General features: G+C 36.8%; 1 long non-coding RNA gene across 1 annotated transcript in view; it reads left to right on the top strand.

Moving 5' to 3' along the window:
• LOC144300671 (uncharacterized) overlaps positions 1–12,030 on the top strand; it is a 36,981-nt gene that overhangs the window by 582 nt on the left and 24,369 nt on the right. The window lies entirely within an intron of this gene.

Here is a 12,030-nt window from a genome sequence, read left to right as displayed (position 1 = left end):
GTTGTGAGAACCAGCCAGTGGTAGCCCACATATTTCTATCCTCAAGAGGAAAACTAAGGAAAGGACACTGATGTGGTAACAGAATGATGCATGCCAGGTTCGTTGAGAGTGTTCTTACCCTGCTTTCACTTTTCAGCAACTTTTTCTATTAAAGTCTTCAGTGAAGTTCTTCATTGCCTTAAGTAAGATTTAGCACAGTCTCAGAACTTAGAGAAAGCACTAATGCAGTCTGGTGCTCTGAATGAGAGAGCGGTGTTAGGCATGAATAAACTGGACATGGTAATTTAAACAAAACTCAAGCTTTCATCATAGAACCTTAAGTACAACATCACCTCTGCTTAAAGTTTGATTTTTCAGATTGATTTTTATGTATGTGAAAGGATGCTAAGGTTACTCACTTTGGTGTCATTTAAAAATCTATTACACTTTAAAACACAATATAAGCAGATAAACAACATTACATACATTATAGAATTATATACATTATACATTATAATGTATACATTATAACATAAATATGTTTTAAGTATTATATTTAATCTATTTATTTAATCTATTATATTTATAGATTTATATTCATCTCTTTCCCTGAGCCCCGTGTATGTCAGCTTTATATGCTCTTCTCTATCACACAGTTTAATGTCTTCCTAGCACGAATCATCACAATCTAAATTTGTATTCTTTATTTACTTTTGTCTTTACGTTTGTAGAGTGTGGCTTCCACAACTAGGATGTAAGTTCCATGAGTATAGCAATATCTCTTAATTTTTACTGCCCTTTGTGCCTCAAAAAGTTCCTAACATCCATGAGAACCTCAGTGATAATTGTTGAATCAATCAATCAATTCACCAGTGCATTCTTTAAGGGTAAGCATTATGACCCTATTCAATAGATTAATCTATCAATACTTTCAGAAGTATAAAGTGGACATTCTGATGGCTTTAGTCATTGTTACCTCAAGAGGATTATCAGACCCAAGAAAACAGAGGGTAGAGGACATTAAAGACAAATGTGTTTTCCATGACTTACATTGCTTACATATATATGTATTTGCATCTTTGTATCAAATGTTAAACGTTCCTCTTTGCTCCTTATTGCCACTTTCAGATTACTATTCTTCTTACCATTCTCATAGTTCAAAGTTTTGAACATTATCATCAAATTATTCTATTTCCTCTCTAATCCTTGTTTCAGCAAGCCACAGTCTCTCTAGTCACAAACCTATGCTATGGTTCTTGAAGATTTTAACCCCTACACTGTTGTCAATTCTTCTGATACCACAGCAGTCATCATTACTGTGGGTTTCAGAATCCACATAGATTCTCACTCAAACATTCTGGCTTCTCAGATCCTCTGGTGATCCTATTTCCACTCTTCATCTGCCACTGATGCTCATATCTAGATCTTCTCAATACCTCCCATTATCTCAAGTTCAATAATTCTCCTCTCCCTCTACCTATTTTATCTTTCTAGCACATGCTGCCTAAGAATTTCAATTCTAGGGCAGCCCTGGTGGCTCAGTGGTTTAGCGCCGCTTTCGGTCCAGGCCTGATCCTGGAGACCCGGATGGAGTCCCGTGTCGGGCTCCCTGCATGGAGCCTGCTTCTCCCTCTGCCTGTGTCTCTGCCTCTCTCCCTCTGTCTGTGTCTCTCATGAATAAATAAATAAAATCTTAAAAAAAAATTCAATTCTGATCATTCCTTGACCCCACTAGGATCTAAAATCCACTGATCCTATTGTCTTTCACTCTGACTCACCATCTGAATGTCTCTTCTTTCATAACCAGTTTAACTTCTGTGATACACCATTATAATTACTCTTATTTTTTATTGTCTGTTAGTCCCCTTGCTCTTTCTTACCTTCATATCTTTCTGGCTAACCCCTAAGTCTGGTTGTATCCAACTCTCCCTACTCCATGCCTGCACCAGGGCACCTCAGGCAAGAGAAAACACACAATCAACAACTTTAGGTGGGTCTCTACTAACTAGAAATTACATTACATGTCTACAAATGAATGTTTTACACTTTTTCCTCTTCCTTCAAATTGTCATTCTCAGCTGATGACTTTTTATTGAGAAAAGAAAACATCCCCCTGCTTCCACCACTGTATCTATTAATCTGCTTACAAGTATGTCCATGTTCTATTCTTGCCCTCTTGTTGCTATGGATAAATCTTCGTATAAAACAATAGCCCTTCCCCTTGTTCACTAGATCCTGTCCCTTCTCACACACTCAATAAAATTATTCCAAAGGTTCTCTTTCAATCTAGTAATCAAATCTTCCATTAATACTATATTAAGCCCATAAGAAGCATATTGTAATATCTCCAATCTCAAAAAAAATCAAAATCAAACTCTCATTTAATCTAGTATCACCTTTAGCTACTGGTTAACCCCCTCTTTTCTATCCTTTAAAGAAAAGTCCCAACAGAGTCATCTGTGTTCACTGTCTCCAATTTCTCTCTTTCTGCTTTTTGTGCCTCTTTTGACTATTCCATTTTAAGCAGCTCTTGTCTGGGTCATCAATAAATTCCACTCAGTAAAATGTAATACTTAAGTCTCAGTTCTCATCCTAGCAAGTCTAGCAGTAACACTTGACACAGGTGATCATTACCTCCTACTTAAGACACGTCTTTTTTTAACTATCTGGAAAATACTGTGGCAGACTATATTTTCCTATGACCCATACTTTTAATATGTGACCTTGACACTCTTCCTATTGAGAGCTGGTGTCTGTTCCCTCCTTGTGAATCTCAGCAAGCTTGAGATTGTTCTGGCCATAGCATATGTTTGAAGTGGCACTACATGACTTTTTAAGATCAATCATAAGAGGCCATGTAGCTGTATCTTAGCCATTAGAAGAATGGAGGAAACAATGTGAACACATGGGCACTGTGCACAGAGTACTTCCATATAGATTGCTTCAGCACACTCACCCTTCCTGACATAAAACTATTGTTATTAATAGCTCTAAAAATCACCACTCTATTTCCTCTTCACATAAAAGATATATTGCACTTTTATTTAGTTATTTTATTTTTTAGTAAAGATTTATTTATTTATTTTAGAGAAGGAGAGCACTCACACACGAGAAAGAGTATGGGGAGGGGTGGTGGGAGAGAATCTTCAAGCAGACTCCCTACCAAGTGCAGGGCTACATCTCTCTACTCATGAGATCATGACCTGAGCCAAAACCAAGGGTTGGATGCTTAACCAACTGAGCCACACAGGCACCTCTAAACTATGCTTTAACATGTACCAAGAATCAATGCTATGTGGCTATGCTACTTTTTTATTGAGGCCATGGAAATAACTCCAGATGAGGAACAAAGCAAAACTATTTTCTAAGAATACGCTGAACGTATGTAGTTACAAGTGAAGCCCCCTTCTTTTATTACTCTCTTCCTCCCTTATTTCCCATCTCTCTTCTCTGCTTTTGCCCACTTTTCTAATCTTTGCAGTTAGTTCTGTACCTTCCCACATTTGATCTGAATAGTGATGCAAATACATCCTTCTTTCTTATTCTTGATACTTCTTCTTTCTATATTCTTTTTTACTTATTCCTTAACTTAATGCTCACTTGCTACCTGTGAAAGACTCAGACCTATACTAGGTACTTAGAAAAAAATTAATAAGTACAATTTGGTATTTTTCCTCAAATAGTTTGTAATCTTTTTGCATAGGAAAGATGAGCACAGGTGAAGCAATTGAAGGACATTGTGTCTCTCCTTTATCTTTTTCCTCTGAATTCTTTACTCTCAACTACAACCTCCCAACAAACTATAAACTTCACCAAATTGAAAGCAAGAGTCAATACAAGTGTTTTGACAGTAGAACAAAAGCATCATAAAGCACATTGAGCCACAAAAGTTTTGTCAGGAGAGAGTCTCAGTGAGGAGCAGATTCTAAGTTAGAAAGAATTAGAACATAGAGACAAATAACTGGCTCATCATAGGAAAGAGAACATTTAAAATCTATGTTTCTGGAGGAATCTGGAATATATATATATATTCCTCATCCATGAATTCTCTATTGCAAATTTGCCTACTCTGAAATGTACTTGTAAACTCCAAAAATTATGCTTTTATGGTCATTGAGGATGTTTGGTGAGTGGCAAAACTTTGACTTGACTGAAATGTATGTTCCAGCTGAGGTTGAAGGAGGCAAAGCTCTGCCTTCTTTATCCCACTCTCAGGATGCCAATTAGTGTCCTTTTGTAGTCTACTTCGAGCCATATATTTTGCATTTTGTGGGGGTTTTTTGGAGATTTTTATTTGTAAAATGGCTCCTAAACATAGTGCTAAGGTGCCGTGGAGTGCCCCAAGTGCAGGACAGCTGTGATGTGCCTTACAGAGAATATCTGTGTGTTAGAAAGCTTTATTCAGGCATGAGTTATAGTGCTGTTGGCTCTGAGTACAAAACTAATGAATCAATATTATATGTTAAATAAGTGTCTAAACAGAAATGTGCATAAATCAGGTATATATTGATAAGTTGATGAAATATCCTGGCCAGAGACTCAGCAGACCCTAACCCTGTATCTTCCTTAGAATAAATGGTTCAATATTCACTCTTTTAATGTTCATGGTGTCTTTATAGAACACGACTACTGTGAATGACAGGAAATCAATCTCAATCTCTCTCTTTCATTCTCTCTCCCTGTCTCTGTCTGTCTCTCATATGTGTGAGGTATATATATATATACCATAGCTAGGGCTCTAAGTCAAGTTTATAAGAAATTGTTTAATATGCAGCATGCTAGGTACTCATGGACTACTCACGCACACCATGAGCTAAGTCACTTTCAGAACTTAGTTTGAAGCTTATTAACAATGTCTTTACATGGCCATGGAAATGGTAGTGCTGAACTTAAAACTAAGTTCTGTCCAACTACAAAGAATGAGCACTTCCTTCATCCTTTTAAGGCTTTTTATTGATTAGTACTTTGGACAATTAATTAGTGCTTTAGTTAGGCCAGCTTTTAATATCCATAAGCAAAGCACAGATTATAGGTAGAATTTGGATGTATATTTTCTAGTCTTTTAAATATAGCTGAACTTCACTCCCAAGAGAATACATGAGTTGGTCTTACACAAGCACTTATGGGTCAAATATTTTCCTTGGTGTCCCTGTTACTCTCTTGGGTAACCTGTGCTCCCCTCCTGCCTCCTGACTCTTTGATCAGACAATTCTGACCTCCACTATCATTGTCTTCTCAAAAGTTTCCCTTGAGTTTGCTCTCCCCTTGGGGATTTTACTCTAAATTAACATTCCTTGTGACCACTCCTCACTGTAGATGCCCCTTGGTGCTGCTGCATGCAGGACTCTAGGCGGGGGATTCTTGGGCCCCCTGACACTGCCTTCAGTTCCTTCCTGACCTGCCAGTATTACTTTTTTTTCTTCTCTACCTTTTCATTTCTCTTTTCATTTCATTTCTCTTCTCTAACTCACCCTGATGTGGACTTATTCACCAATTCACAAGCAATTCAGAAAATCATGTTCATTTGGGTGTTAAATAAAAAAGAGAGAGACTTTATAAACCTCCTATTAAAAAGTAGTAGCTACTTTTCCCTTTCATGCATAGCTCATCGGGCATGTACTCATGATTTATAATTTGTGTACCCAATACTTGTTACTGGTACAGTTGTCAACTTGAAAGTCTCTAAGAAAAAAAATATTTTCTTGGTTTATCCCAGAAACATTTATGCTATAAAAGAATTGGCCAATGCATTCTAAAAATTGCCATGTTTCATCCATGGCCAATGCTTGAAAATCACTCTCAGAATTCATGAAGTAATTTTAATGATTAACCTTGTAGCATTTGTGAAGCATACTTGCTTTAATCATTTCATTTCAAAACTAGGAAAAGAGTTGCCACAGTGAGGACTCAAATTTGCATCTGTTCTTCACATGCCCTCTTCCACCAGAGATGTCGTATATACCTATGTGGGTGAATAAAATATATCAGGACTTTTCTTGTAAGCACTTGTCTTTCACAGGTGGAAGTATGAACAATAAATCAAGTTTTTGGAAAGAGTTGGACCTGTGTTTACACCAGATGTATAATTACCAGTATAGAAGCACTTCAAGTGCATTCCTTACTTAAGAGTATTTTACTCCCACTTGTTTGCTGCCAAATAGAAATTTCAGTTGTTTAAGGAGTGATGCTAGGGAGCTCATAGATTCTCATAACATGACAAAATGAATCATGAGTAGTCACGTGTTTTATGGGCTAAAGGTTTCCTAGAAAAATAAGCTTTGTCTTCATTTTATAGGAAGGTAGGAACAACACACCAGTGTTCTGAGATAATATATGCTCAGCTCTGCAGTGTGTGCAGATCCTTCCAGGGCTCTGGGCTTGCCTGGGGCCTCATGGAGGAGAGACAAGTGACCGTTCCCTCATCACATGCGGTATCATGTGCCATATTTTCTGAGTGCATGCTCTGTTTGTGTCTGACCTTTTAATTACAAGCATTCAAGTTGAGAACTTCAACATTACACAGTGAATGATGTAGTTTTCTAGTGTCTTGAGTAATACAGAGTGACTTCCACAAGTTCTCAATTTCTAGTTCCTGGCAGCATGTACTTGAACGATTGAAATCTTTTGTGAAGTTACAAATGCATTAGGCATATGGGTGGTGTTTATTATTAGCATAGAAAAGATTGCACTGCTCTTCCTGAAGGTGAGCACAATTGATTTTACATCATCCAGGATATAGATCTGCAGGGAGATTTAAAAAATTCAGTATGCAGCATAAATGGCACTAGAAATAGTAGGAGTAATGCTAATAGTTCTTATTGTGTGCAAGTCACTTTACATAATCTCTGATTCTTACAATAATTCTACAAAAGTAGTCTTTTTAATGCTTATTATACAAGTTTGAGAGTGGAGCTTCAGGGAGATCTAGTTACTTGTTTGATAGCTAATGAGTATTTAAGACTGGAATTTAAACTTAAGCATTTCTGACTTTACTTTCCACTATTCAACATACAAATCAGCTCCTCCTTTCTTCTTTTTTTTCTTGCCTTCTATCCTTTCCATCAAATCAATCAACAATTTTTTATTGATTTGCTAATGTGATCCAAGCACCCAGACAGACTCTTGAGATTTTGAATACAATGTCATTTTACTTCTCAACAAATTCCCACTCTCATAGAGGACACAGACATAAAAAAATAATATTTTTGTTAAAAGATGCAAGTTAACAAAGAGATAAATATAAAGTTCAGTGTGGGGGCCCAAAGAGGATCAAGATGAACAAAAACTAACCCTGAGGAGGATGGCAGTGGGAAAGGCCTGTCGCATGGCATGGGATGAAGCTGGGGATGAAGTGGTAGGAAAATTAGGGTACAGCATGGCTGGCTGCAGGGTATGAGTGAGGAGCAGTGGGAACAGGCAGGGACAGTGGCTGCAGGTCTGGTCCCAGGGTATGATTTGAGCTAAGGCATTTTTCTCCTCGTACTTCAATCTGCTAATCTGTAAAGATGGGAATATAAGTAATGGCGCCCATTTTATAGGTTAACATAAGATTAAGTGAGTTAATACTTGTCACTTCGAAGAGTGCCAGGCACATGGCATTTTATGCAGTGAGCTTGAATAAAAACCACCTTGGCTATGCATGCTGAAGACAAGTTATTGAGGTTTTGTGGGCCTGGAAAATGTCCTCACACTTGGACCTGGATAAAAGAAAAAGTTTTATCCAGTGGAGGAATAGAATTGGCTTTGCTTTCCAGAGGGTTGTTGTGGTAGCAGCATGGAGGGAGACGGGGCTGAAGGGTGGAGTCAGGCCAGCCCTGCCCAGTGTGTACTTGGAGACACAGTATGCATCACTATTTAATTGAGGGTCTTCTCTTTCCCCAAAACGGCCAATTCAAAGGAATAGCAATCACTTGGATGCGTAACCTTAAATATAGTCTTATTACCAGGTCACATCTCGTACTAATGCGGTTTTTTTTTTTTTTTTTTTTTTTTAATTTTTATTTATTTGTGATAGTCACAGAGAGACAGAGAGAGAGAGGCAGAGACACAGGCAGAGGGAGAAGCAGGCTCCATGCACCGGGAGCCTGATGTGGGATTCGATCCCGGGTCTCCAGGATCGCGCCCTGGGCCAAAGGCAGGCGCCAAACCGCTGCGCCACCCAGGGATCCCTTTTTTTTTTTTTTTTTTTTTTTTTTTTTTTTTTTTTTACTACTAATGCGGTTTTATGTATTTTTCTGAATGTTTAGAAAAGAAAGCTTGCCATAAGACATCATTTACCATGTTAGAAACCTCCTGGGGAATTCACGGTTTAGCAGATAATTCAATTGCACCCACACTGAGAAATTAGAAAATTCAGTTATAAAAACTTTTATTTTATAGTGATACATTTCGGTGGGAAAATATATTCATAGAATAAAATTTTGTTTCTTAAGTAAATTACTCTCAAATTCATTTCTTAAGTACATTGTTCTTAAATTAGTTTCCCGGCACTTGTGGGTAGACAAAAAAATGAGTTGATCCACATTTTTCTTTCAGTAGGGACCACTTAGGGAAAAAGCATTACCTACAAAAACGCAGACATTTCTCTCCTTGGTATATATACCCCACAGAAATGCATACACATGGCACCCAGAGATTTGTTCAAGGATATTCATGGCAACGTTATTTATGCTAGCTCATAGCTGGAAATAACTCAGATGTCCATTACAGCAAAATAGATATGTGTCTTGTGGTACATGGGTGCGATGAACTCTAAGGAACACTGAAACAATAGCTACATTCAGCAGCAGAGTGAGTCACAAACTTAAAGTTGAAATAAGAAGCCAGATACAAGAGAATATACTGTATGGTCCTATTTATATAAGGTTAAAAAAAAAACAGAAAACTGGTTTTAGAAATCTGCATTGTGGTTACTTTTGGTAAGAAAGGGGGTCATAATGATTGGGCAAATAATCACAACTGGAATTTCTGAGCTCTAGCCCTGTTCTTTTTTTTTTTTTTTTGTATATTTTTTTTATTGGAGTTCGATTTGCAACATATAGTATAACACCCAGTGCTCATCCCATCAAGTGCCCCCCTCAGTGCCCATCACCCAGTCACCCCATCCACCTGCCCACCTCCCCTTCCACTACCCCTTGTTCATTTCCCAGAGTTAGGGGTCTCTCATGTTTTGTCATCCTCACTGATATTTCCCACTCATTTTTCTCTCCTTTCCCCTATAATCCTTTTCACTATTTTTAATATTCCCCAATGAATGAAACCATATAATGTTTGTCCTTCTCCGATTGACTTACCTCATTCAGCATAATACCCTCCAGTTCCATCCACATGAAAGCAAATGGTGGGTATTCATTGTTTCTAATGGCTGAGTAATATTCCATTGTATACATAGACCACATCTTCTTTATCCATTCATCTGTTGACGGACACCAAGGCTCCTTCCATAGTTTGGCTATTATGGACATTGCTGCTATAAACATTGGGGTGCAGGGGTCTTCAGTCTTTCAATGCATCGTAATTTTGGGGTAAATCCCCAGTAGTGCAATTGCTGGGTCGTAGGGCAGGTCTATTTTTAACTCTTTGAGGAACCTCCACACAGTTTTCCAAAGTGGCTGCACCAGTTCACATTCCCACCAACAGTGCAAGAGGGTTCCCCTCTCCAACATTTGTTATTTCCTGTCTTGTTAGTTTTCACCATTCTGACTACTGTGAAGTGGTATCTCATTGTGGTTTTGATTTGTATTTCCTGATTGTAGCCCTGTTCTTAATGTGGTAGTGGCCACAACGGTTTTCATTCCCTATTCTCTCTCTATCTTACCTTCGCTTTCTCCCTCTCTCGTTCTCTCTTCCTTCTCTCCCTCCTTTTCTCTCTCTCTCTCTCTCCATCTCTCTATCCCTATCCTATTTATATCTATATCTATATCTATTTGTGTTTTTTCACTCCTCTGTGCTTTATTTCAACATGCTTTTTAAAAAATTTTCTAGGGTTGTATGCATATTTTTTCTTATGAAAATAAAATGTCTATAGAATTTTAGACTTAAAAGACTAGAAAAAATAGTCATGATTATCAAGATAAGAGGATATTTCAACATTATAGTGCAATATAAATAATTAGTTCTAGAATGGTCATAATGTACTATAATTAAATGAGAACTTTAGAATTGTAATAATGCAACATTGGACTCGCATCTCTTTTACATTTTAGGCAACATTCTTAAATAGAAAAGAAATACAGTAGACTGCTGGTGCCTCTATAATTTTTTAAGTAAATAGAATAAAAATATGAAAACTTTCACCACTTAGCACTGAATCATACTGAACTCTTTGAAAGTCCTAAAGCACATGTTAATATAGAATCTATGGTATATATAGTGTGATAACAAAGTCAAGGGTCTGTGCTACGTCACTGATGCATGCTTATCAGCAAGTTTTTGTTAGCCTCACGTAGTTTTGGCCTGAGCCAAATTAATCATGTCTAGAATGGGTAGGAGGATATGCATCTTGTGTAGCCAGTTTTACATACACATACACACACATAAATATTATCTCCAAGTAATGCACACATGATTCAAATATAAGCATTTATCAAGGCACGCAAAGAATCAGGCTTTGGAAAAGATAATAAACTTATAAGGTTTCTATGTAATCCATGTTTGAAAAATATAGGCTTCACTATGAAGAGTTTTTGTCCCCTAAACAGATTTGATTTTTGAGAGCTTTAAGACACTGTTGGTATTATCAATCTTTTTTATAGCCATTCTGATGGGTGGGTAATAGTATCTCACCATGTGGTTAATTTTGCTTGGTTTTGTATTATTTTTTAAATGTTTATTATGGAAATTTTAAACTCAAACGAAAAGTAAAAAGAATAGTAAAATGAACCTGATTTACCTAGCACATAGCGTCAGCAATTCTCAATACACTGCCCATTTTATTTCCTGTATGTCCCTACTTACTTGCATTTCCCTCCTCCCCTGCCAGAGTTATTATGAAGTGTATCCCAGACATCAGGAGTGTCATCCTCTAACTATGATGTAGTACATACTATGAAGTGCTAGAGGCTGTGTTTTCATTATTTTAAAAAAATAATCTAACATATATCCTTTAAAAATTCTCCATTATGAATAATTTTAAACCTATATCCATTTATGTGAAATTTGAATCACAAAACTTTAGAAACCTCCAAAAATATCCATATCTTAACTTTTTTCATATTAATAAAAAATCTTTTTAGATTTTTGCTTGGTAATGCGATTGCTAAATTGTCATTTCTAATGGTATCAACATATTGTTGATATATTTTTAAAGTTTTTTTTATTCTCCTTAAGATAAAAGTAAATCACATACATTTAATACCATGAAAATAACAAATTACTCCTGTCTCCCTTTGGAAATATCCAGTGTTAGTTATTTATTATGTTTCTTTTCAGATTTTTCCTGTGGATATATTTTACATAGTTAAGGTCACACTTAGTGTTCCAATAGTTTTCAAAACTTGGATAATACCCAAGTTTTTCCTTTTAAAGGAAAAATGTAAGTAACCCATGGTTTGCAGATTCTCCAGGGGCCAAGAACCTAATTATTTTAAAAACTAATTTGAGAGTAATTTACTTAAGAAACTAGATTTTTATCATATGAATATATCTTTCAAGTCAAAATTTCACTGTGGCAGAAGTCTTTAAAACTGATAAAATATATTTTTAGATTATAATTAAGAGTGAAATGCATTACAGTGTTCTAGAACTTACATCTCCTAGGGACCAAAAAAGCCCATTTTGTAAAACACTAGACTACTAGATCAATAATTCATAATCACAGGTAATTAAACTTTATTTCAGTCTTGATTTGGACCTTCTTGTCAAATACACCCTTATTCAGAGGATAGAACATAGCAACAGGAAGGAATGGAAGGGATCTGTCTAGGTCTGGAGGCCAGGGGGAGAGTCAAGAGTGATTTCCAGGAGGGGCTGCCTGAGCTGAGTTGTGGAGGTAAATCAGGGCTTATGTGGTAGGGAAAGGCCAGGTAGGAGGAGATGGGATGACCTGAGGCA

This window comes from Canis aureus, chromosome 28 (assembly GCF_053574225.1).
Source record: "Canis aureus isolate CA01 chromosome 28, VMU_Caureus_v.1.0, whole genome shotgun sequence".
NCBI classification, from domain to species: domain Eukaryota; kingdom Metazoa; phylum Chordata; class Mammalia; order Carnivora; family Canidae; genus Canis; species Canis aureus.
Note: the sequence above shows the minus strand (reverse complement) of the source record. Positions and strands in the feature narration are given on the sequence as shown.